This window comes from Bombina bombina, chromosome 3, assembly GCF_027579735.1.
Source record: "Bombina bombina isolate aBomBom1 chromosome 3, aBomBom1.pri, whole genome shotgun sequence".
Classification (NCBI taxonomy): Eukaryota; Metazoa; Chordata; class Amphibia; order Anura; family Bombinatoridae; genus Bombina; species Bombina bombina.
Genome location: NC_069501.1, coordinates 1,122,352,838 through 1,122,379,923, shown reverse-complemented (window position 1 = coordinate 1,122,379,923; position 27,086 = coordinate 1,122,352,838).

The window sequence follows — 27,086 nt, the reverse complement described above, 5'->3', positions numbered from 1 at the left end:
GAGTCCGGAGATGCAGTGAGAGTCTTTCTACGAAACCATCCCGACTCAGATTAACAGCTCCTCAAGCAATCAGTGTTGTCGAACTTCGCTCCGCTGCCTGCTTTCTTCTCTCAAGTCCACAGCGGAGGCGATGCTACTATCTGTCACACTTGAAAGGCAGTGTTCCTTTTCCACGGCATACATTCTAGTAAGATCGTTTCATTTTACATTATTCATCAATGTACTGTAATGTGAATGTTTTCCGAAAGGTTACCACCTTGCAGGTCTAACATATCATAAGGGTCTCAGTGAGTCTCTTGTAGTATCTTGTAATCTAGGGTTAATATCTCCTGAGGGGGGTTATTGAACAGGGGGGTTTATAATCATGTTTATGTGATTCAACCTGCTTATGTGTGATGTTTATGGGCTTGTGGTTTTGAACATTGAGGCTGGAAGTGACACAGCCTTTTGGTTGGGCACGCTTTTTTGGACTGTACGGTGCACCTTGTGTTCGGGCATGGTTAAGTTCCATTTTCTATTTCCGCATTCCCGACCGTGTGGCGAAGGAAATTGTCTAGTCCGCATGCAACGCATGCGGGTAGCCCAGTTTCTGATTCCTCCATGCAGGGTGACGTGTTCCCCCCGGAGGTTGCAGCATGTTTTCGCTTCCACATAATGTTGGTAATTGTTCGTCTGCAGAGTCCAGACGTTTATTTGAGAATGTGCTCATGCCCTATTGACCTGGGCCTTCCGCCTTGGGGAGGGAGTTCCCTGCGGGTGTAACTGTCCCTGAGTGTGTGCCTTTCGTTACAGGATTGCGCGCCTTCGCGTATTGCTCAGACATGTTTTTCAATTATTGAATGACCCTAACGTTACCAGATACGGGGATTTTCAGTCTGCTAATTCGATTGGTGCATTGGACATGTGGGGATAAGGTAATCTCCTGATTTGTTTGAGATCTTTCCCAGTTTTTGAAAGATAGGGCTCCGTTTGGCTGGTCCTGTGGGTAGGCCTGTGTCTTTTTGGGCGTTAACCTCCGGGTTGCCTTATATTTTTTTATATCCGATGGGATGTCTTTTATTTGTTTTTGTCTCCTTTGGGAACCTTCTGGGATTGACACTCTTTATTACTTCTTCGGAAGTTGTTTTGGACATGTTAGTCCTATGTTAAAAATGTCTGTTTTTTAATCTTGGATCTCAGGGCTGGTCGGGGTGTTCCACGGTAGTGGGAACTTGGGCTATGTCCTTGCTCCATCTACCTGACCTGGTCATGGTTGGCCAGGTTTTCTGAGTATTTGTTACTCTTTTCCACAGAGTAGCCCATGTCATCTAGTGGTTAGCTGTGTGGCTTGTGTCTCAAGGGTTGTTGGTTCATGCCCAGCTGCTGGCGTTGGATATCCAATTTTTGGTGCGCCTTAGGGTTGCATTCCCCTGGTCAGCTTGCCAGTGTTCCCGTGCATTCCCTGCTCTGCAGGCGAATGGGTTTTCTGTACCTCTGCTTGGCAAGCTACTTGTAGGGGGGTCATTTTCTAGGATATATGTGTTGGGAATTTATCTTCCCATTAGCCAGTGACTTCGGACCTTGAGGACAGTTGTTGCCCTTCCGGCATCATCCCTTTTTCTTTAGGGGATATTCTCCTCCCTATGGAGATGGTGTTCTTGCTTGGGGCTTCTCCTGGATGGGAGGCGGAAAGGTGGGATCGGTTCCCCCTGGGGTTTTGCTGGCTCCAAGTCAGACTTGTTGGGCCTTTATTTTGAAAGATCCTTAGGTCTATGGCCTTGTTGTCTGTTTTCAGAGTCTAGTTGTACTCTGTGGGGTGGCTGTGCTATCCTTACGCTCGTTCCTGTACCTATTTCAGGATTCTTTTGTTCCTCTGTCTTGTATCCCTGAGGCTGGGTTGGGCCAGCTGGGTGTGGGTCTGCAGGTCAGGATGGCCGAGCGGTCTAAGGCGCTGCGTTCAGGCCACGGTCTCCTCTGCATGTGTGAGCTTTGTTGAGTCTATCCTGTTAGCTTAGTCTGCTAGGGTATAGATTTTACTTTCAACTTGCTTCATTGATTTCAGAAGAGGGTTTACTCTTCCTTCGAGTTCTGAGTGTATACTCTCCTTCTCGGGGGACCTCGATTGAGGTTTTTTGTCCCCGTTTTTAGGGACCTGTGTGTAGGTCTGGCGACTTACATTGCCTGGAGCATGCCCTCTGTCTGGGGGTTGCATTTGTGGTCTGTTTCTTGCTTGACTGCTTCTTCCTCGCAAGTACCCTCTGTGTCGTCCTGTTATGGACTCTTTGTTCTCAAACTTGTTTTTTTTACCTGGGTGTATTACACACTTTTTCATGGTCAAATGCTTTGGTATTCTATGGTCAGACACTGGGAGGACTTTGCCTCTTCAGTTGCATTCCGTGCTTGCAGGATGTTGGAGAGATGTCTATTCTGTCTCCTGGCCCGGTCTTATTCCGGGTTTTGCTTGGTATAGGCGTGGCCTCCTTTCCCTGTTTGGGCCCCTTTGGGTCTCTGTGAGCTGGGCTCACTCTTGGAGGTGTTCTTTTTTGTATTAGGGGACCTTTCGGTTTCCTTGGTTCTCCTTTGCCTTGTCCCCTTGGGGGTTTCGGCTGGAGTCTCCTTCATTTGTGGGGGGTGAGCGGTGGGGGACCGTCTGTTGGGCGACGGTGTCTCCTGGAGGACTGTTGGCTCAGTTGAGTCCGTTTGCGGTCTCTAGTTTGGCTTCTGGACTAACTGCGAGTCAGTGTCATTGGGGCTTTTCCTATTAAAAATTTCTTGGCTTCGGACGAAGCAGTTTTTTTTTATTGGGTAAAGGTTCAGGCCTGGTGCCCTCAGTATGGGCCACCTATTGTACCCTCCTGTCTTGGCATTCAGTGTCCTCTATAGCTTGGGTATTGTTTTCCCAAAAGTAATGAATGCAGCTGTGGACTCTTTCCATTTAAGAAGAAAAACATAAATTATGCTTAGCTGATGGAAAGAGTCCAAATCTCCCCACCTGTAATTTTATGTGGGGCGTTCTTCTGGCACCTTTCACTCTGATATTTCTTCTACTGTTCCTTGTTCCTCGGCAGAATGACTGGGGGATGAGGGGAGTGGGAGGAGTATTTAAGCCTTTGGCTGGGGTGTCTTTGCTTCCTCCTGGTGGCCAGGTTCTTACTTCCCAAAAGTAATGAATGCAGCTGTGGTCTCTTTCCATCAGAAGAAAAGGAAATTATCAGGTAAGCATAATTTATGGGTTTTTTCAAGATAGAGCATGCAATTTTAAGCAACTTCCTAATTACTCCTATTATTAATTTTTCTTAGTTCTCTTGCTATCTTTATTTAAAAAGCAGGGATGTAAAGCATTTTTGGTAAATGTAGCCACCATTAACCCCTTAACGACCAAGGACGTACGCCACACGTCCTCAAAAAAAATACAGTTAATGACCGAGGACGTGTGGCGTACGTCCTTGGTCTGGAAAGCAGCTGGAAGCGATCCTGCTCGCTTCCAGCTGCTTTCCGGTTATTGCAGTGATGCCTCAACATCGAGGCATCCTGCAATAACCCCCCTTGGCCATCCGATGCAGAGAGAGCCACTCTGTGGCCCTCTCTGTACCGGACATCGATGGCCGGTTTCGTTGGTGGGAGCCAGTCTGGGAGGCGGGTGGGCGGCCATCGATGGGCCGTATGATGTGGAGGGGGGCGGGATCATGGGCGGGAACGCCGGGTGCGCGCACGGGCGTGCGCGGGGGTAGGAAGCGGGTGGGAACCGCTACACTACAGAAAAATGATGGGAGAAAAGTGGCAGTGATTGCCAAATATATTTAAATATATGGAGATCTGAGAGATCTGGGAGGGGTGGTGGGTTGGTCTTTTGTGGGGGGCAAGCTACACTACAGAAAATTATTTATAAAAAAATAATAAAACATGTTTTACTATAAACTGGGTACTGGCAGACAGCTGCCAGTACCAAAGATAGCTACTAATAAGTTAGAGGGGGATGGGTAAAGAGCTGTTTGGGGGGTATCAGGGAGGTTGGGGGCTAAGGGGGGATCCTCCAGAGCAGCATATGTAAATATGCCTTTTTTTTTTATTTATTTTTTATCAAGGATAGCTTTTTTTTTTAGTACTGGCAGACTTTCTGCCAGTACTTAACATGGCGGGGACAATTGTGGGGTGGGGGAGGGAAGAGAGCTGTTTGGGGGGGATCAGGGGGTGTAATGTGTCAGGTGGGAGGCTGATCTCTACACTAAAGCTAAAATTAACCCTGCAAGCTCCCTACATGCTACCTAATTAACCCCTTCACTGCTAGCCATAATACACGTGTGAAGCGCAGCGGCATTTAGCGGCCTTCTAATTACCAAAAAGCAACGCCAAAGCCATGTATGTCTGCTATTTCTCAACAAAGGGGATCCCAGAGAAGCATTTGCAACCATTTGTGCCATAATTGCACAAGCTGTTTGTAAATGATTTCAGTGAGAAACCTAAAATTGTGAAAAATTTTACTTTTTTTTTTATTTAATCGCATTTGGCGTTGAAATGGTGGCATGAAATATACCAAAATGGGCCTAGATCAATACTTAGGGTTGTCTACTACACTAAAATAAAGCTAAAATTAACCCTACAAGCTCCCTACATGCTCCCTAATTAACCCCTTCATTGCTGGGCATAATACACGTGTGGTGCGCAGTGGCATTTAGCGGCCTTCTAATTACCAAAAAGCAACACCAAATCCATATATGTCTGCTATTTATGAAAAAAGGGGATTCCAGAGAAGCATTTACAACCATTTGTGCCATAATTGCACGAGCTGTTTGTAAATAAATTCAGTGAGAAACCTAAAGTTTGTAACAAAATGTGTGAAAAAGTGAACAATTTTTTTTATTTGATCGCATTTGGCGGTGAAATGGTGGCAGGAAATATACCAAAATGGGCCTAGATCAATACTTTGGGATGTCTTCTAAAAAAAAATATATACATGTCAAGGGATATTCAGGTATTCCTGACAGATATCAGTGTTCCAATGTAACTAGCGCTAAGTTTGAAAAAAAGTGGTTTGGAAATAGCAAAGTGCTTCTTGTATTTATTGCCCTATAACTTGCAAAAAAAGCAAAGAACATGTTAACATTGGGTATTTCTAAACTCAGGACAAAATTTAGAAACTATTTAGCATGAGTGTTTTTTGGTGATTGTAGATGTGTAACAGATTTTGGGGGTCAAAGTTAGAAAAAGTGTGTTTTTTTCCATTTTTTCCTCATATTTTATATTTTTTTTATAGTAAATTATAAGATATGATGAAAATAATGGTATCTTTAGAAAGTCCATTTAATGGCGAGAAAAACGGTATATAATATGTGTGGGTACAGTAAATGAGTAAGAGTAAAATTACAGCTAAACACAAACACTGCAGAAATGTAAAAATAGCCTTGGTCCCAAACGGTCAGAAAATGGAAAAGTGCTGTGGTCATTAAGGGGTTAAGCAAGTGCTATCCAGGGTGTTGAACCTGCAAAGGGCTGGCTCCTAAGCTTTAAATTCTTGCCCTTTTTATAAAGATAGCAAGAGAATTAAGAAAAGTTGATAGTAGGAGTAAATTAGAAAGTTGCTTAAAATTACATGCTCTATCTTAATCATGAAAGAACAAAAATTGGGTTTAGTGTCCCTTCAACTCTAAGTAAATATCAGTCTAAAAAGCTATTTCTGGCAGTAATCTATATTTTTTTCCAGTGCTGCTCATTAGTTTAATGGGTCTCATGTCTGATTGGTTCTCAAATTATATAATGCACGCTGATTGGTTCAGAAGCTCATTCTATGATATGCCTTGTTGCTGGTGTGAAACAAACATATTTGACAAAAAAAATCACCTCTTTTCTTAAAAAAATCAGCTAATAATTATTTGATCACTAAAGGTAAAATAAAATTTATGTTGCCAGAGCACACACATATTTTAAACCTTTTTTTTTTAATTAACCCCATACCCAATAAACATCAGCATGTATACTATCACTATCATTCATCTCATAGGGCTACTTTTTCCATAGTTCAGCATTATAAATGTTACCACATTACTGAAGGATATGTTAGCAAAAAAACAAATATAATTCCAGTTGAGAAAGAATTTGAATAATAAGGTAGATCTCTTTCCCAACAAAGTATACATCCATTTCCTGCAAATTATATAGCAAAGCCTTGTATTTCTTGATTAAAAGTTATTCATGATCCATATAGAATTAACTCAAAAAGTCTGCAACATTCATGAAAATAGCTGTCAGGTTGATATATGACTGTCTAATTTTTTGTTTTCTTCCCCCTCTTTAAAAGACGCTTTTAAACTAAGGAATAAATTGTGTTTGTGCATAGAACAGCTTGAAGGGGTGCAGATGTAATAGATTTGCACAGCGATTATGAAATTTCTACTGAAAACTAGTTAACAAAGAAGATTTAAATGTTGTTAGATCAATAGAATAATGTAACCAGAGGGGGTTTCTTTTTCAGCACAAACAGAGCAGTTTTTTGTATTTAGTCTGCCAGTTTCTGAGAAGAGAATTTCTCATTGCTTCCTTCTAGACTGCCAGCTAATGATAATGATTTTTCAGCTCATGAAAACATACAATACAAAACAGGTCTTTCCTGGACAATTAGCAACAAAACTGCCCCAGCTACCATTCATAAATGTTTGGCTGCGAAAATTAGAAAGATGAATTGAGCTACGGCTCTTGGTTTTTTTATGCTTGCATCAGCTGGCATACTAAAATCCTTGTAAAATATATGACATTGCTGTGCTGTAACCACACAATTCACAAGTGTATAGCAAAAAACACGGAATTGTGGTTTTCTGATTTATTTATTTTTGTTGATTTTGCCAATTATTTAAAAAAAAATGAGGATTTAAAAAAAAAACAAAATTAAAAATTAAAGAGAATAACTTTTGCCTTGCACAAATGTAAAGAAAATGCTAATCATACAACTTGTATAATTGGATAATGACTTTATTAAATTAAACAGTTTATAGCCTTCAGTTTGTAAATATAATTATTTTGGACTATAATAATAAATGTAGAGCTTCTTGACTAGACACCAAGATAAGTATTAACCAAGAGTTGAACATAATGTAAATTGATTACAATCCTGACACAAGAATTTTAAACTTGTATAAAAGAAATGATCTGATGTATCCTCTACCTCTTCTGAAAATAGAACCTCTAATATATGGGGTCTATTTCAGTCGGCTCAGGTTTCTACTGGTTTTCAGTTACAAGGTTATTCTAGGAGTAAAACGTTTTTGCACAAGTGCTAGCCCAATGCACACAAAAAAACAAATTCAAATATTGTGACCACATTAACGTATTCCCCCATAGACTTCAAAGGTTGCTCGAAAAAGTGGAGAGAAAAAAACACCTTTACTTGCGCGCAAACCCGATCGCATTTTCTCAAGTGCGCAAAACCAACATGAAATATTAATATTTCACATGCCAATGCTCTTTACATAGCAGAATATGTTCTATTCTTAAATACACATTTCTATATATATATCTGATGTTTTGTTTGGTGTATATATATATATATATATATATATATATATATATATATATATATACACACATACATACAGTCATGGCCAAAAATATTGGCACCCCTGCATTTCTGTCACAAAATGCACCACTTCACCCAGAAAATTGCTGCAATTACAAATGTTTAGGCATTCTCATGTTTATTTCTTTTGTTTGTATTGGTATGACACAAAAAAAGAGGAGAAAAAAAAGCCAAATCTGACGCATTTCACGCAAAACTCCAAAAATGGACTGGAAAAAAATGATTGCCACCTTCTCAAAATTGTAAGAAATAATTGCATTCCAAGTTTGTGATGCTCCTTTCATTTGTAATAAACTCACCTGTATCAGTTAATAGGTGCTGACAATATAGAAATTAGACTTGTGCACGGCAGAAAAATTTGTTTCTGACCGATTCGGATGTTTTCGAATTTCGTTTTTGGATCGATTCAAATGCGGATACATTCAAATGCATTTGTTTCTGATTCATTCGGATTCAAATAAATTCGGATATATTCGGTTTGGATTCGATTCATAAATTCGGAAGTTCGGTATGTGTTAGGTGGGATGTGCTGTGTATTAGACTAGTATTATGTACTGTAATATTGGGTGTAACCCATAGTAGAGTGATATAACCTAATATACTGTACAATACTAGTGTAATTGTGATTAGTCCATGGCCATCCGAATGTAACGATTAAATCCAAACTAATTCTGATTTTTTTTGTTAGTTTCGTTGCTGTGGTAATTCGGAAATTCGAATCGATCCGAAGCTCCGAATTGGACAAATTCATCCGAATTTCGATTCGGAACAAAACGAAACACACATAGCTAATAGAGATCACACCGGCAACCAGTGAAAATGGTGAAAAATTTACTTAACCTTTCTGTTGTGTGTCTCTGTGTGCCACACTGAGCATGGAGCAGAGAATGAGCAGCAAAGAATTGTCTGAGGATTTGAGAACAAAAATTGTGAAAAAGCATGGACAATCTCAAGGTTACAAGTCCATCTCCAGAGATCTTAATGTTCCTGTGTCCACTGTGCGGAACATTGTCAAGAAGTTGTAGTAGTAGCTAATCTCCCTGGATGTGGACGAAAGATAAAAATTGATCAAAGATTGCAACAAAGGATTGTTCGAATGGCGGATAAAGAACCTTGATCAACTTCCAGACAAAACTTACCTGAGGAAGCCAAAATCCTTTTGAGAGAATGTGCTGTGGACAGATGAAACAAAATTACAACTTTTTGGTAAAGCCCATCATTCTACTGTTTTCAGAAAAACAAATGAGGCTTTTAAACAAAAGAATACAGTCCCTACAGTCAAACATGGTGGAGGGTCACTGATGTTTTGGGGTTAGCTGCTTCAAGCACTGGATGTCTTGACTGTGTGCATCGCATTATGAAATCTGAAGACTACCAAAGAATTCTGTGGTGCAATCTAGAGCCCAATGTCCCTCAGAGGTCATGGGTCTTACAGCAGGACAATGACCCAAAGCACACATCAAAAAGCACCCAGAAATGGTTTAAGACAAAGCGCTGATTTCCAGGCCAGTTTTCAAATGGATTGGAATAGCACTAAAAAGAAAATGTAAAGATGACAAAGTTGAATTTGACGGTTTCGCATATCAGATTCTAATTGATTGCAAAGAACCTCATTATTTAAAGGACCAATAAAGTCATAAGTAAAGTTTCATGATTCAGATAGGGCATGCAATTTAAAAAAACTTTCCATTATAAAAACTTGCACAATCTTTTTATATGCACACATTCTGAGGCTACAGCTCCTACTGAGCATGTGCAAAAGTGTGCAGTGTATACGTATATGCATTTTGTGATTGGTTGATAGCTGTCACTTGGTACAAGGGGAAGGAAAATTGGATTAACTTTGAAATTTGGCAGAAAATATTCTACTGCTCATTTTAAAGTAAAATAAAGTGCTATTGCATTGTCTGTTTAGTGTGTATTTGTCAATTATTCATTTTTTTCTGTATTTAGTGGTCCTTTAAAATAAGGAAGTATACACATGACAGTATAGCCAACACTTGCTAGCTGTGGAAGCAGTGATTGTCTGTTTGCCTTACTGGTCATTTACACTTATTTTTAACAAGAATATACAAACGAAAAAATGAGAATGTAAGAATGTGATCGCTGTCAGGAACTAACTATGACTAAGAAGCTCTGCTTCCAAAATTTTCATTCCTGGATTCTGTATGTGTAATCACTAGAAGATTCAATTATTAAATTGTCACCACGGTTCTGTTAATACCACTTTCTTCATAGAGCATCTGCTGCTCATGGTTCTTGTAGGGCGTTGTATTGTCTCTTTGAATTTAAACATAAAAGGTGAGGAGCTTTACTGCTTAGATCTTAATGCCTTGTAAAATCTCATAATTTTCTTAATAGAGGTCTTGTAGAATTAATTTCCATTAAACGCTTAAGAACCCAAGCATTGTTCCTCCATCCAGCAGTTTTTTGGCTTTTACAAAATTTGATCTCTCAGTTTACCAAACATAAGTCTATGAGACTGAAGAGTGTAGATACATTCTCAGGTTAAGATTCCAATTTGTCTTTTTTATAATGTGACATCAAATTTAACTTTTTAGTGTGAAATTATTATTATTATCATCATCATCAGGTATTTGTAGAGCGCCGACAGATTCCGCAAATTATACTATATCTATTTCAGTAGCCATATTTTGATAATTTGTTCACCCAAAAATTATATCTGAAAATATGAAGCTATTTTAAGGAACTAAGTAATTTTTAAGTGCGAACCATGCACTAAAAGTACTGCCAAGGTTTGTTTATGTATGTTCTATCTAATGTCTGGAATGTGGTGTTTATTAAGATACTTAATACTTATTCAATATTAGACATGTGCATTCGGATTCAAGGCTGTGAGAGTTCAAATTTAGAATATTTAAATATTATTTAGCAATGTCCTCCCAGTTTATTGATTCATGTTAGCTACATCCTTGTTCTTGGTTAATCCTTATTCCATTAAAAAATATGTACAAAAATATTTTTGTTCTTCTTCTTGTAGCAGTATCATTGGCTACTATTTTAACTTTAAGTTTAATGTGCTGTCCACCGGCTCCTCTGTTCCACATAGGAAATAAGGTAGATAAATGAATTAGTGATACTCTATCGGAAAATAGGAGATGTGAGAAATGCCCTCAGATTGGTGTACGCTTCTCGACTAAGAATATATAGATATCAAAATAAACCATATATGCTCTATTTTATAAGCAGCATGTTAAACAGTGGTTATGCTGCTACTTAACCTTTATGCCACATTGGAGGTGTCAGAGTTAAATTACTTTGAACTTGTTCATTCAGGATGATTGACTGGCTTTGCTGTTGTGTACTTTCTTGTGAAATACTAAATGCAAGCAAGGAATGAACCGCATCCTCTATTTGCTCACGGCTAACATGGGTAGACAGGTTTCCTAGATGTGAACCCGTCAAAGGATAATTAGCATCCTATATCTCTATTTAATTTTGTTCTCACACATTTCAAAACTTTCCTTATTATTGTGTAGAATTATGGTTTCTGAATTAGCCAATGATGTTAATTCAGGTGTCACATACTTAATAAAAAGACTACTTGGGAACCTTTTGTATTGCAAAGAGGATTAAAAATATATGCAACATTAAAAGCAACCTTGCAAGTCAATGACTACTTTTACTCTAAGAAAGATAGAGAGGGCATCATTAAGATAACAAGATTACATAAAAATGACTGGAAGTAGTCTCCTTTGAATGCATTGTGCAACATTGTGTCATTGTGATACTTGCTTTAGTTAAAGGTGCTGCTAGGTATTAGTCTCATTGGATGTTCAGTCTTTGACCCTTTGTAGAGCACTTCTTAGTAGTAGCTGTCAAGGTTGCATACCTCGGGGCTTCAGTCTTCCTAGCAACTGGATTAAAGCATAAATGTTATCTTCTAGAGACTCCTGCCTACCAAATGTGTTCTTGGTCTAAAATCTCTTGGTATAATGTGAGAAAAATACCATTTAACCACAGCTTAATATACAATATAAGTGGATGTTGTTTCTTTTTTACCACATAAATTCAGCTCATATTTGAATAAATACAAATATATGGGGATAATGGAAAATCCAGTTTTTACACAAGCATGGACTCATATACATATGCTTACCCTTTGCTCTCTACAAGCTTTGTAATGTATGAATACATTGTCTAATATTGAAAACTCTAGGAATAGCTATATTATCCCTAAACATTTCAGGCAGCGATGTCTACAGTTAAACTATGTAGTCCCTATTGTTCCATATCCTAGTGTTCTAACCATAATAACATGGAAAACATTACTTCAGCTAGTATTGTGCTTCATGTAATCCAGTCTAAAAAACTATTATCAATATTTAACCACTATAGTTTGTGGATCACATATGGTGCCCATCTTTGAGGTTTGAAAGCAATTTGAATTACACAAATAGTCAGATTTATGAATGATCATATTCCATAATGTAATATTTTATGTTATTTCGTTTTAATGAAACAGAGTAGAAAATTCACTTAATCGCCACATTTTTGGAGTTAAATTAATTCTTTTTTTGACAGATTTTTTTTATTTACAAATTTAATGGGTTTTTTTTAACCTTTTTAACTCACTACCATCCTTAAAGTGATGGTAAAAGTCCCCCTTTGTATGAACAGATCTGGAATGTTAGCGATATTTTAGATGAAGTTTCATTTCTCTGTTGTAATGAAGTTGAGCTATAACTTACTTTTTAATGTAACTCTGAAATTCGAATACCCCAAGCTCCAGCCACCCTCTTCAAAAGTAACTTTTTTGGTGAGCTAATTATTTGAAATGTTCTCCAACCAGCGCTCTAGCTACAAAGAAAAAAATGTATGAGTGCCGTATGGCTAAATCACAGATTGGAGAAAATTTCAAACCGTTCCTTAACAAAAAAAAAAAAAAAAAAACTTTTGAAGTAGGGTATTTGAATTTTAGCGCTATTTAAAAAAGTAAGTAAGTCTTCATTAAAAACTGATTAATTAAACTCCATGTATAATATCGCTTACATTTACATTCTGTATCTGTTTATACAAAGGGGAAAGTTTAAAACCACTTTAATTTTAACTGTGTATAATAAAAAAAACAAAAAACTTTTATTTGTGGCTTCTGCTCTCCAGCTCATTATCTTCAGGGAGGATCCTGTAAAATTGCAGCCTCTAATTAGAGCACCGGGAGGTTCTTGGTATCTTGTGAGGTTTTTTTACATTTCAGTTATATACATCTTGTGGTCTGGTTACTGCACTTTGTGGTGTCCCTTTTTTCTCTAACATTTTCACAGTTTTGATCCTACATGGTCCCAGCATATTTAAAGTGATAGTAAACACCAAAAAATGTTATTGTTTAAGAAGATGGATAATGCCTTTATTTACCATTCCCCAGTTTTGCATAACCAACACTGTTATAGAAATATACTTTTTACCTCTGTAATTACCATGAGGCCTATGTATCAAAGGTCTTGCGGACCTGATCCGACAGTGCGGATCAGGTCCGCAAGACCTTGCTGACTGCGGAGAGCAATACGCTCTCCGTATTCAGCATTGCACCAGCAGCTCACAAGAGCTGCTGGTGCAACGCTGCCCCCTGCAGACTCGCGGACACCAGCAGGGAGGTGCCAATCAACCCGATCGTACTCGATCGGGTTGAATTGTGGCCATTCCTGTCCGCTTGCTCAGAGCAGGCAGACAGTGTTATGGAGCAGCGGTCTTTAGACCGCTGCTTCATAACTGCTGTTTCTGGGGAGTTTGAAGACTCGCCAGAAACACGAGCCCACAAGCTCCATACGGAGCTTGATAAATGGGCCTCCATGTATCTAAGCTTCTGCACATTGCCTCTTTATCTCAGATGTTTTGACAGACTTGCATTTCAGTCAATTAGTGCTGACTCTTAAATAGCTTCACGTGCATAAGCAGAATGTTATTTATATGAAACACATGAACTAACGTCCTCTAGCTGGGAAAATCTGTCAAATGCATTCAGATAAGAGGCGGCCTTCAAGGGCTTAGAAATTAGCATATGAGCCTAGCTAGGTTTAGCTTTCAACTAAAAAAACCAAGAGAATAAAGCAAATTTGATGATTAAAGTAAATTAGAAAGTTGTTTAAAATTGCATGTCCTATCTGAATCATGAAAGTTTAATTTGGACTTTACTATCCCTTTAAAGTAGGTACTATCTTGGACTATTGTCTTTGTTATATTTTTTAAGAATGTTCTAAATATATTTCTTCCTTTTATGAAATGTTTATATATATATGGAGTCATTACTTGTCATGGCAAAGGGTTGATGAGTGTCTCCCCTAGTTTGCAAGTGAAAATAAGACATTTACAGGGTTGACAGTGCTGCAGGAGGGACAGTGCTCTGAAACAGTAACAATGCATTCAAATTTTGGGAGCTTCGCTTAAAGGGATAGTCTACTCCAGAATAACTCCCACAAAGGGTTTATACACATAGGTAAAGTTCACTTTGGAGAGGCAATACACTAATGCTCCTAAACAGGACTCAGTAGTGGAATATGTGCATCTCCATCAGTCACATGTCGAACTGGTTTGCTGATTTTGTCCAGCTCAGAAGTATATTCACACTCTAAAGTGGATTTTACGATAAACAGATAGTCATTCATAAGAGTGATAGCAAAATGCTGTAACACATTAGAGAATTTTACTATTTAAACACTAGTACTTCCTCCATCCAATACTTTTGGATCCAACTTTTTATATATACAGTATATTATAGTAGTATATAGGGGGACTAAAAATCCTGTTTTTAACACACTTTCCCTTTGACCCCAGAACGTTTTAAAGGGACGCCAAAATGTCTTGTTTTTTTTTAATCATGACTGTTTACTTATTTCATTATTTATTATATATGCGCAACACTTGAGCTAGTATTATTTTTATGTTCATCGCAGGAATGCAATATCTGCAGCTGTTGGCAGCTCTGCACAAAGGAACTACAATTCCCTGCATGCTGTGGTATTTAAAAGGAGGCGCAAGAAGTCTGCGCACCTTTTGGTGTAAGCTGATTGGGAGTGGGGGCTGGCGGCTTGTGAGCAAAGAGAGAGTTAAACAGAAGAAGCAGAGTTGAGCTGCAGAGAGAGATTTGAACAGCAGAGAGTAAGTAATTAAACATCAGAGAGAGAGAGAGTTGAAAAGCTGAGACAGGGCTGAACAGCAGAGAGATTGTTAAACAGCAGATAAATTGCTCTGTGAGTTTGTGGTTAACAATAACTAACGTATTTTATTGTCAAGTGAAATCTCTTGTGAATATTATATTAATATTAACAGATGTGTTAGGGTGTATGAGAGGTAGAAGGAACGCCCTTCATAATCTAAAAATAACAAGGGTCATACATAGAATGGAGTCTTCTGCCTAACCAATTTAAAAAACACCAGTTAAAGCTGGTATGAATTACACTTGATGTTTACCTGGTATATATTATCTGGGTGTTTTCAGTAATGTTGCATGTTAATTTGTTATTTTAATAACAGTGATAACAGTGGCAGCTATTATTTTCATTCATTAATCTAAATTACGGTTTTAAAATCCCACAACCAAAACCTAATCTAATAATTCATCCCTTTCGTTTTCAGTATGTTGCATGTCGTCGATGAAGTGTCCTTTTTTTTTCTCAGATCTGGTCACCCTATGGTAGAACAACTATTTTTTTCAAATGCTGAACAAATTTGTATGGTCCTCAAGTACCCCCCCCCCCCACCACCACCAACAGTCCTGGTTTTCATTATAGCTGAACTAGAGCACAGGTGAAATAATCAGATGATGGGTGAGAGCAGGTTGGTTCCTGATCAGCTAATTACTTCACCTGTGCACTGGTTCAGCTATAATGAAAACCAGGCCTGTTGGGGATTCTTGAGGACCACGGTTGGAAAACACTGAGATTGAGCATGCGATTTTAAGCAACTTTCTAATTTACTCCTATTATCAATTTTTCTTTGTTCTCTTGCTATCTTTATTTGAAAAAGAAGGCATCTACGCTAGGAAGACAGACAATTTTTGGTTCAGACCCTGGACAGTGCTTGTTTATTGGTGGGTGAATTTATCCACCAATCAGCAAGAACAACACAGGTTGCTCACCAAAAATGGTCCAGCATCTAAACTTACATTCTTGCTTTTCAAATAAAGATACCAAGAGAATGAAGAAAATTTGATTATAGGAGTAAATTAGAAAGTTGCTTAAAATTGAATGCTCTATCTGAATCACGAAAGAAAAAAAAAATGGGGTTCAGTGTCCATTTAAGAACATTGCACAGCAAATTATTTTTTTTGTATGCTATTATTATTTTTTTATGCTAATGAGACTATGTCATATGGATTGTAGAAATCTGAGATCTAAAATCAATTTATCTGCAAAGTTTAAGATCACCTATTTAGGGAAGATCCATTGTACAGATGGCTTCTTTGTTAACACATTACACGTTTCTAAAAAAGACTATATGCAATGTCATTATGAAATAGGAAACTGATTCAGAAACTATAAAGAGTGAAATAGCAAAATAAATACAGAACCTAACTCTTACAATAAGGGTAATTCATTTTTAAAAGTCATGTATCAGAGCTAGATTGCCACAAGCCTACCAAGAGACTTACAGCTCATGTAGCCTATGTGTTTGTTTGGTTTATAGAAATTATCTCAGGGAGGAGCACATAGTTTTAAGGGACATGGTTCCCAAATGTTGAAACACTTGAAAGTGATGCAGCATAGCTGTAAAAGGTTGACTAGAAATTATCACCTGCACATCTCTATGTAAAAAAGAAAGATATTTTACATCAAAGTATTCACACCCCACTTTAAAGAGACTTTAAGCAGCCAATCAGGACGTGCAAGGGAGTATCTGGCATGTGCAGGCACAGTCATTATTTTTCTATTCAGTTTAAGGAAGTTTACTATGATCATAGCAAAGCAAAGCATGACCTCAGCACTGCTGATTTTTAACTTACAGTTGGACAAAAGCTAAAGTATAACTGTTTACACAGCACTTACTCTGGTGAGCTGATTTTTTTCTTTTTTTTTTTAGGTAAAATATCTTCCCTTTTTACATAGAGATGTTTAGGTGATATTTTCATGTCAGCTTTTTACAGTTATCCTGCATGACTTTAAAACATTTAGCATATGAGTTTTATATCCCTTTAAGTTTCAAAATTCAATTCAATAAGTAAGTATACTAGAATGTATAATCCAACTTTGTTTGCAGTTGAGTTTATATATATATATATATATATATATATATATATATATATATATATATATATATATATATATATATACAGGGAGTGCAGAATTATTAGGCAAATGAGTATTTTGACCACATCATCTTCTTTATGCATGTTGTCTTACTCCAAGCTGTATAGGCTCGAAAGCCTACTACCAATTAAGCATATTAGGTGATGTGCATCTCTGTAATGAGAAGGGGTGTGGTCTAATGACATCAACACCCTATATCAGGTGTGCATAATTATTAGGCAACTTCCTTTCCTTTGGCAAAATGGGTCAAGAGAAAGACTTGACAGGCTCAGAAAAGTCAAAAATAGTGAGATATCTTGCAGAGGGATGCAGCACTCTTAAAATTGCAAAGCTTCTGAAGCGTAATCATCGAACAATCAAGCGTTTCATTCAAAATAGTCAACAGGGTCGCAAGAAGCGCGTGGAAAACCCAAGGCGCAAAATAACTGCCCATGAACTGAGAAAAGTCAAGCGTGCAGCTGCCAAGATGCCACTTGCCACCAGTTTGGCCATATTTCAGAGCTGCAACATCACTGGAGTGCCCAAAAGCACAAGGTGTGCAATACTCAGAGACATGGCCAAGTTAAGAAAGGCTGAAAGACGACCACCACTGAACAAGACACACAAGCTGAAACGTCAAGACTGGGCCAAGAAATATCTCAAGACTGATTTTTCTAAGGTTTTATGGACTGATGAAATGAGAGCGAGTCTTGATGGGCCAGATGGATGGGCCCATGGCTGGATTGGTAAAGGCCAGAGAGCTCCAGTCCGACTCAGACGCCAGCAAGGTGGAGGTGGAGTACTGGTTTGGGCTGGTATCATCAAAGATGAGCTTGTGGGGCCTTTTTGGGTTGAGGATGGAGTCAAGCTCAACTCCCAGTCCTACTGCCAGTTTCTGGAAGACACCTTCTTCAAGCAGTGGTACAGGAAGAAGTCTGCATCCTTCAAGAAAAACATGATTTTCATGCAGGACAATGCTCCATCACACGCGTCCAAGTACTCCACAGCGTGGCTGGCAAGAAAGGGTATAAAAGAAGAAAATCTAATGACATGGCCTCCCTGTTCATCTGATCTGAACCCCATTGAGAACCTGTGGTCCATCATCAAATGTGAGATTTACAAGGAGGGAAAACAGTACACCTCTCTGAACAGTGTCTGGGAGGCTGTGGTTGCTGCTGCACGCAATGTTGATGGTGAACAGATCAAAACACTGACAGAATCCATGGATGGCAGGCTTTTGAGTGTCCTTGCAAAGAAAGGTGGCTATATTGGTCACTGATTTGTTTTTGTTTTGTTTTTGAATGTCAGAAATGTATATTTGTGAATGTTGAGATGTTATATTGGTTTCACTGGTAAAAATAAATAATTGAAATGGGTATATATTTGTTTTTTGTTAAGTTGCCTAATAATTATGCACAGTAATAGTTACCTGCACACACAGATATCCCCCTAAAATAGCTATAACTAAAAACAAACTAAAAACTACTTCCCAAACTATTCAGCTTTGATATTAATGAGTTTTTTGGGTTCATTGAGAACATGGTTGTTGTTCAATAATAAAATTAATCCTCAAAAATACAACTTGCCTAATAATTCTGCACTCCCTGTGTATATATATATATATATATATATATATATATATATATATATATATATATATATATATATATATATATATACATATATGTATGTGTGTGTGTGCGCGCCATAACTAGCCCTCCACTTTCATGCTTTTAGCCTAGCTATGTGCATGCAAATGAGTGCTGACTATCTAAATGAGTACTGATTGGGATTTCTCCTATTGGGCTTTGCACCTAGGTGGGTCTGGGGTACACTGCAAGATAGTGAAGTGGAATTCATCACTCCAGAGAACACGTTCCCACTGTTCCAGAGTCCTTTGGTGGCGGGCTTTACACCACTGCAGCCAATGCTTGAGATTGCACATGATGATGTAAGGCTTGTATACAGCTGATCAGTTATGAAAATCCATTTCATGAAGCTCTTGATGCACAGTTCTTGTACTGATGTTGCTTCCAGAGGCATTTCAGAACTCTGCAGTGAGTGATATGACAGATGTTTGTAGATTTTTATGAGCTTCAATACGCAACAGCCACGCTCTGTGAGTTTGCATAGTTCACCATTCCATGACTGGGCTGTTATTTCTCCTAGATGTTTCCACTTCACAATAATAGCACTTACAGTGGACCAGGGCGAATCTAGTAGGTTCAGAAATTTCTAGAAATTTGGCAAAGGTTTCATCCATGACAGTGCAATGTTTAAAGACCCATTATACTGCCAATGTTTGTATAGGGAGATTTCATGGCTATATACTGGATTGTATGCACCTTTTACCAATAGGTGTGACTGAAACACCTGAACTCAATAATTAGTAGGGGTGGTACACACATACACACATATATATATATATATATATATATATATATATATATATATATACACAGTTATGCAACTTATATATATATATATATATATATATATATATATATACAGCTGCATTTAGGCAGGGAAAGGGTTAACATAGTATTTTAGTACCAACATTGAAAGTGTGTAATTGTTTTTAACCAATCACTAACAATATTGTCTCTTAAATGGTTAGCACTGATACACTCAATTAAGCTATGATTACGGCATTCAGCCGAAACATGTCAGCTTGAGTACACAGTGCTCAATGTTCTTCTGCTGTATAGGACCCCTCCAGGGATTTTTAATGGATTCGCAATAAAGACTTTTTAAACTTATCTATCTTGACCTGAGGATCGTGTTTTCTTCATCTTTTTGTATATATATATATATATATACACACACACACAGTATACACACACAGTATACACACACACACACACAGTATACACACACACACACACAGTATACACACACACACACACACACAGTATACACACACACACACACACACAGTATACACACACACACACACACACAGTATACACACAGACACACTAAGTAATGGCAACATTAATTTAGTACACAATTGTAATTTGTAGTATAGACATAGACATTTTGGGGCATATGTATCAAGCTCCGTATTTCTGGCGAGCCTGCAGGTTTGCCAGAAACAGCAGTTATGAAGCAGCGGTCACAAAGACCGCTGCTCCATAACCTGTCCGCCTGCTCTGAGCAGGCGGACAGACATCGCCGCAATTCAACCCGATCGAGTACGATCGGGTTGATTGACACCCCCCTGCTGGCTGCAGGGGGCAGCGTTGCACCAGCAGCTCTTGTGCGTATTGCTCGCCGTATTCAACGATGTCTGTCGGACCTGATCCGCACTGTCGGATCAGGACCGACAGACATTAATAACTAGAGGCCCATATCTCTTACACCTTCTTGGATATATTGGTTCATTTTAAAATAACAAACATATAAGCCTTTTGAAGATGGTAGAAAATAAATATAGCTACAGAAGGTGAACATAAAAAGAAAAATATCCTCAGTTATTTGAAACAAATTACAGGCAGGTGTTTGCCTTCACAGACGGTAAACAAGGAATTTTGCTGTCTGACAAAACTATGTTAATTTTTAAAAAATCAGCTGCTCGTTGAAAAAGAAAATCATTTAAACTTTACTGGCAGTGAGGTACAGCTGTCAAATCAAAAAAGGTAAATGAGTTTTTGACTGAACTGTTTTTTTTTTGTTGGAAAAGTTCTATGTTCTTGGATAAAGAGACGAGATTGAACTATGGCAGCATCAGACTATTGCTTGGTAATGCACCATTTTTGGACTGACTGGGTGGTCTTAAGTCCACAGCCACATTGGCTATATAGCTGATACCAATCAGGACCCCGCAGCTGAGACCCTCAGTGACCTGTCTCAGCAGCTTTTTTTTCAGTCCCTGGCTCATTCATTTGTGTGGGGATACTTTTCTGCAACTTTATTTATGGGATTACATAAACGAGCCATTAAAAATGTAAATCTTCAGAACAGTTGAATAATAAAGGTTTTAAACAATACTTTCACGGCGGTACAGTACAGAGACTCCACTAAACCAACAATATTGCACCCTTGTGACTATAGCAACAATAGAATGTTAAAAGACAAAAAATGAAACATTTCAGTATTGTCGTACTCGCTGGCACCAATAAAAGATTAGGGTCTTCTTTTTATTTAAAACAGTATTAGAACAATAATGAAGATGTGTCATTATAATCTACAAAAGACATCATGCCATCCCTCACATACTGCAGGTGCCAAAAACAATCAGCTATCCATAGAAGGGAGGTTAACTCTTTCAATGCATAAAGCGTCTAGAGTACAGTTTTGTCCTCTCCACCACAGAATTTGTTAACTATGTTATTCCTCATTGATAAAGTGTGAATTATAATTTGCTCTAATGTTTAGTTATGCAACTTAATATATAAACATTATTAGCTGTTGTATTCAATCAAGGCTCATGTTTGCTTGCAAATATTACAAATATGATTATTTTAGTTTGTATTTCTGCATTTCTGTTTGGTAAAATGGAATACAAATAAACTGATATGTGGTTATTTATTTAGCCATAGAATAATGTTGTTTAAATGTTTGCTTTATGCTATAATAAAAAAAAATAACAAACAAACACAAAAAACATTTCAGCATTACAGATATTTGTTATTTTTCATTTAGATTGTGGTTTTCTATGTATTGTAGTATTTCTTTCTTTCCTAACCTGAATAAAAAATAAGACATATTAAACTGATTCTGCTAATGGAAGTCTATGTGCATGTTGCTCAAGTTAATCAACATTTTAAATATGGAAACAAAAGTATATTATTTACACTAAAGTACTCATTCTGAGTTTTTTTTATATAGACCTATAAGCTGTGTTTTAAAGATTTTTTTTATTGAATAGATTTCACAGAAACGTGTCATCCTAAAGATCAGTACTGTAGGTTAATGGTAGACTATAGGAACATCTGAGGTTGCACAAGACCCATTTAATTGAAGCCCTGATTGCTGTTCTCCAGATTATTGTCTTCCCATTATTTATAACATTTTCCATTTTAACTTCCAAAACAATTACATTAATGGAACATTGTACTTAAAAATAAATTCAAATAAAATAATTAAACATACAAAAAACAAAAAGTTAGATAATATTGAACAAAATTTAAAGTATAACTAGCAGGAAATGTGTGTTACATACCTAGGTATTCATTGCTTAATGGAAATAGTGACTATTCCCACAGTTCCATGGGTGGATGGGGTAAATCCCCAAGAACATCCATTTAACAATAAATAAATAAAAAAAAAAGATTACTTATAATACATTTTGGAATAAAAAATAAATACAGTGTATTTATTTAACTATCAGGTCTTCTGTTACCTCTTATCATTCTCACCAACGTGTACATTTAGTTTTAATCATGGTCCTGATACAGAAACCTTAGCTCAGCTGCTTGACAACTGGGGTTTGGGTGCCTCATTGGGAAGAGGACAATCTTTTGTGTCAAATGAGGGACCTCATGACCCTTTGGTTATCATGTGGTCAAAGTGAAAATAACAATTTCCAAGGCACCAGGTATATATCATTATTATCATACTTTATTTATAAAGCTCCAACATATTCTGCAGCGCTGTCCATAGGTACAATTCATTTAGATTAAACAATGTTATAAAACTTGTAAGAGACAAGACAAAATTGTACAAACACATACAGGAGGAATTAAGGACCCTATTCCCGTGGGAAATTACAATCCCACAGGATTGTGTTTCTTTCTGTTGTAAATGTGTATCAAGTCCTCGGGTTCATCCATTACTTGTGGGATATTCTCCTTCCCAACAGGAAGTTGCAAGAGGACACCCACAGCAGAGCTGTCTATATAGCTCCTTCCCTAACTGCCACCCCCAGTCATTCTCTTGCAACTCTCGACAAGATAGGAAGTACAAGAGATATGTGGGGACTTAGTGTAGTCTTTACCTTCAATCAAGAGTTTGTTATTTTTAAACGGTAAAAGCGTTGTACTGTTTTACTCTCAGGCAGAAATTAGAAGAAGAATCTGCCTGGAGGTTGATGATCTTAGCGGTTTGTAACTAAGGTCCATTGCTGTTCTCACACATAACTGAAGAGTATGGAAAGAAAACTTCAGTTGGGGGAACGGTTTGCAGATTACCTGCTTTGAGGTATGTTCAGTATATTTATTTCTAGAGAGATGATAAGGTCTAGAAAATGCTGACAGAGCCTTGTATATTTGAGGTAAGCCTGATGCAGTGATTTAACAACGACTGGGATCATGCTTACAAAAAAGAGTAATATTCATGTTAATACTCATATTACTTAGTGTCAAAACGTGTGCATGGTTTATAGAAAAAACGTTTTTTCTCTGAGGGTGATAAATCTTTATTTGGGGCCTAGTTTTCCACATGGCTAGTTAGATTACTCCTAGGAGTACTTTTCTTTCATGTAATTAGCAAGAGTCCATGAGCTAGTGACGTATGGGATATACATTCCTACCAGGAGGGGCAAAGTTTCCCAAACCTTAAAATGCCTATAAATACACCCCTCACCACACCCACAATTCAGTTTTACAAACTTTGCCTCCGATGGAGGTGGTGAAGTAAGTTTGTGCTAGATTCTACGTTGATATGCGCTCCGCAGCAAGTTGGAGCCCGGTTTTCCTCTCAGCGTGCAGTGAATGTCAGAGGGATGTGAGGAGAGTATTGCCTATTTGAATGCAGTGATCTCCTTCTACCGGGTCTATTTCATAGGTTCTCTGTTATCGGTCGTAGAGATTCTTCTCTTACCTCCCTTTTCAGATCGACGATATACTCTTATATATACCATTACCTCTGCTGATTCTCGTTTCAGTACTGGTTTGGCTTTCTACAAACATGTAGATGAGTGTCCTGGGGTAAGTAAATCTTATTTTCTGTGACACTCTAAGCTATGGTTGGGCACTTTGTTTATAAAGTTCTAAATATATGTATTCAAACATTTATTTGCCTTGACTCAGAATGTTCAACATTCCTTATTTTTCAGACAGTCAGTTTCATATTTGGGATAAATGCATTTGTTTCAATCATTTTTTCTTACCTTAAAAAATTTGGCTTTTTCCCTGTGGGCTGTTAGGCTCGCGGGGGCAGAAAATGCTTCATTTTATTGCGTCATTCTTGGCGCGGACTTTTTTGGCGCAAATTTTTTTTTCTGTTTCCGGCGTCATACGTGTCGCCGGAAGTTGCGTCATTTTTTGACGTTTTTTTGCGTCAAAAATGTCGGCGTTCCGGATGTGGCGTCATTTTTGGCGCCAAAAGCATTTAGGCGCCAAATAATGTGGGCGTCTTTTTTTGGCGCTAAAAAATATGGGCATCATTTTTGTCTCCACATTATTTAAGTCTCATTATTTATTGCTTCTGGTTGCTAGAAGCTTGTTCTCTGGCATTTTTTTCCCATTCCTGAAACTGTCATTTAAGGAATTTGATCAATTTTGCTTTATATGTTGTTTTTTTTTTTTTTTTTTCTTTTACATATTGCAAGATGTTCCACGTTGCAACTGAGTCAGAAGATACTTCAGGAAAATCACTGCCCAGTGCTGGAGCTACCAAGCTAAGTGTATCTGCTATAAACTTTTGGTATCTGTTTCTCCAGCTGTTGTTTGTATTGCATGTCATGTCAAACTTATTAATGCAGATAAAATTTCCTTTAGTACTGTTACATTACCTGTTGCTGTTCCGTCAACATCTAATTTTCAGAGTGTTCCTGATAACATAAGAGATTTTATTTTTTAAATCCATTAAGAAGGCTATGTCTGTTATTTCTCCTTCTAGTATACATAAAAGTCTTTAAAAAACTTCTCTTTTTTCAGATGAATTTTTAAATGAACATCATCATTCTGATACTGATAATGGTTCTTCTGGTTCAGAGGTTTCTGTCTCAGAGGTTGATGCTGATAAATCTTTGTATTTGTTCAAGATGGAATTTATTCGTTCTTTACTTAAAGAAGTATTATTTGCATTAGAAATAGAGGATTCTGGTCCTCTTGATACTAAATGTAAACGTTTAAATAAGGTTTTTAAATCTCCTGTAGTTATTCCAGAAGTGTTTTATCTCCCTGATGCTATTTCTGAAGTAATTTCCAGGGAATGGAATAATTTGGGTAATTTATTTACTCCTTCTAGACGTTTAAGCAATTATATCCTGTGCCATCTGACAGATTAGAGTTTTTTGGGACAAAAATCCCTAAGGTTATGGGGCTGTCTCTACTCCTGCTAATGTACTACTATTCCTACGGCAGATAGTACTTCATTTAAGGATCCTTTAGATAGGAAAATTGAATCCTTTCTAAGAAAAGCTTACTTATGTTCAGGTAATCTTCTTAGACCTTCTATATTTTTAGCGGATGTTGCTGCAGCTTCAACTTTTTGGTTAGAAGCTTTAGCGCAACAAGTAACAGATCATAATTTTATAGCATTATTATTATTCTATAACATGCTAATAATTTTATTGGTGATACCATCTTTTGATATCATTAGAGTTGATGTCAGGTATATGTCTCTAGCTATTTTAGCTAGAAAAGCTTTATGGATTAAACTTGGAATGCTGATATGTCTTCTAAGTCAACTTTGCTTTCCCTTTCTTTCCAGGGTAAATAATCATTTTCGTTCCTTTCCTCACAACAAGGAACAAAAGCCTGATCCTTCATCCTCAGGAGCGGTATCAGTTTGGAAACTATTTCCAGTTTGGAATATATCCAAGCCTTATAGAAACCTATAGCCAGCTCCTAAGTACCTATGAAGGTGCGGCCCTTATTCCAGCTCAGCTGGTATGGGGCAGATTACGTTTTCTTCAAAGAAATTTGGATCAATTCCGTTCTCAATCTCTGGTTTCAGAACATTGTTTCAGAAAGGTACAGAATTGGCTTCAAGTTAAGGCCTCCTGCTAAGAGATTTTTTTTTTCTTTCCCGTGTCCCAGTTAACACAGCAAAGGCTCAGCATTTCTGAAATGTGTTTCAGATCTAGAGTTGGCTGGAGTATTTATGCCAGTTCCAGTTCTGGAACAGGGGCTGGGGTTTTATTTTATCTCTTCATTGTACCAAAGAAGGTCAATTCCTTCAGACCAGTTCCGGATCTATCATTATTGAATCGTTATGTTAGGATACCAACATTCAAGATGGTTACTGTAGGACTATCCTGCCTTTTGTTTAGCAAGGGCATTATATGTCTACAATAGATTTACAGGATGTGTATCTGCATATTCCGATTCATCCAGATCACTTTTAGTGTCTGAGATTCTCTTTTTAGACAAGCATTACCGGTTTTGTGGCTCTACCGTTTGGCCTAGCCTCAGTTCCAAGAATTTTTTTCAAAGGTTCTCGGTGCCCTTCTTTCTGTAATCAGAGAACAGGGTTTTGGTATTTCCTTATTTGGACGATATCTTGGTACTTGCTCAGTCTTCTCATTTTCGAAGAATCTCATACGAATCGACTTGCGTTGTTTCTTCAAGTTCATGGTTGGAGGATCAATTTACCAATCAGTTCATTGATTCCTCAGACAAGGGTAACCTTTTTAGGTTTCTAGATAGATTCAGTGTCTATGACTCTGTCCTTGTCAGACAAGAGAAGTTTAACATTGATATCAGCTTGTCAAAACCTTCAGTCACAATCATTCCCTTTGGTAGCCTTATGCATGGAAATGTTGGGTCTTAGGACTGCCGCATCAGATGCGATCTCCTTTGCTCGTTTTCACATGCGACCTCTTCAGCTCTGTATGCTGAACCAATGGTACAGGGATTACTCAAGATATCTCAATTAATATCTTTAAACCGATTTTACGACACTCTCTGACATGGTGGACAGATCACCATCGTTTAGTTCAGGGGGCTTCTTTGTTCTTCCGACCTGGACTATAATCTCAACAGATGCAAGTCTTACAGGTTGGGGAGCTGTGTGGGGGTATCTGACGGCACAAGGGGTTTGGGAATCTCAGGAGGTGAGATTTCCGATCAATATTTTGGAACTCCGTGCAATTTTCAGAGCTCTTCAGTCTTGGCCTCTTCTGAAGAGAGATTTGTTCATTTGTTTTCAGATAGACAATGTCACAACTGTGGCATACATCAATCATCACGGAGGGACTCACAGTCCTCTGGCTATGAAAGAAGTATCTCGAATTTTGGTTTGGGCGGAATCCAGCTCCTGTCTAATCTCTGCGGTTCATATCCCAGGTATGGACAATTGGAAAGCGGATTATCTCAGTCGCCAAACATTGCATCCGGGCGAATGGTCTCTTCACCCAGAGGTATTTCTTCAGATTGTTCAAATGTGGGAACTTCCAGAAATAGATCTGA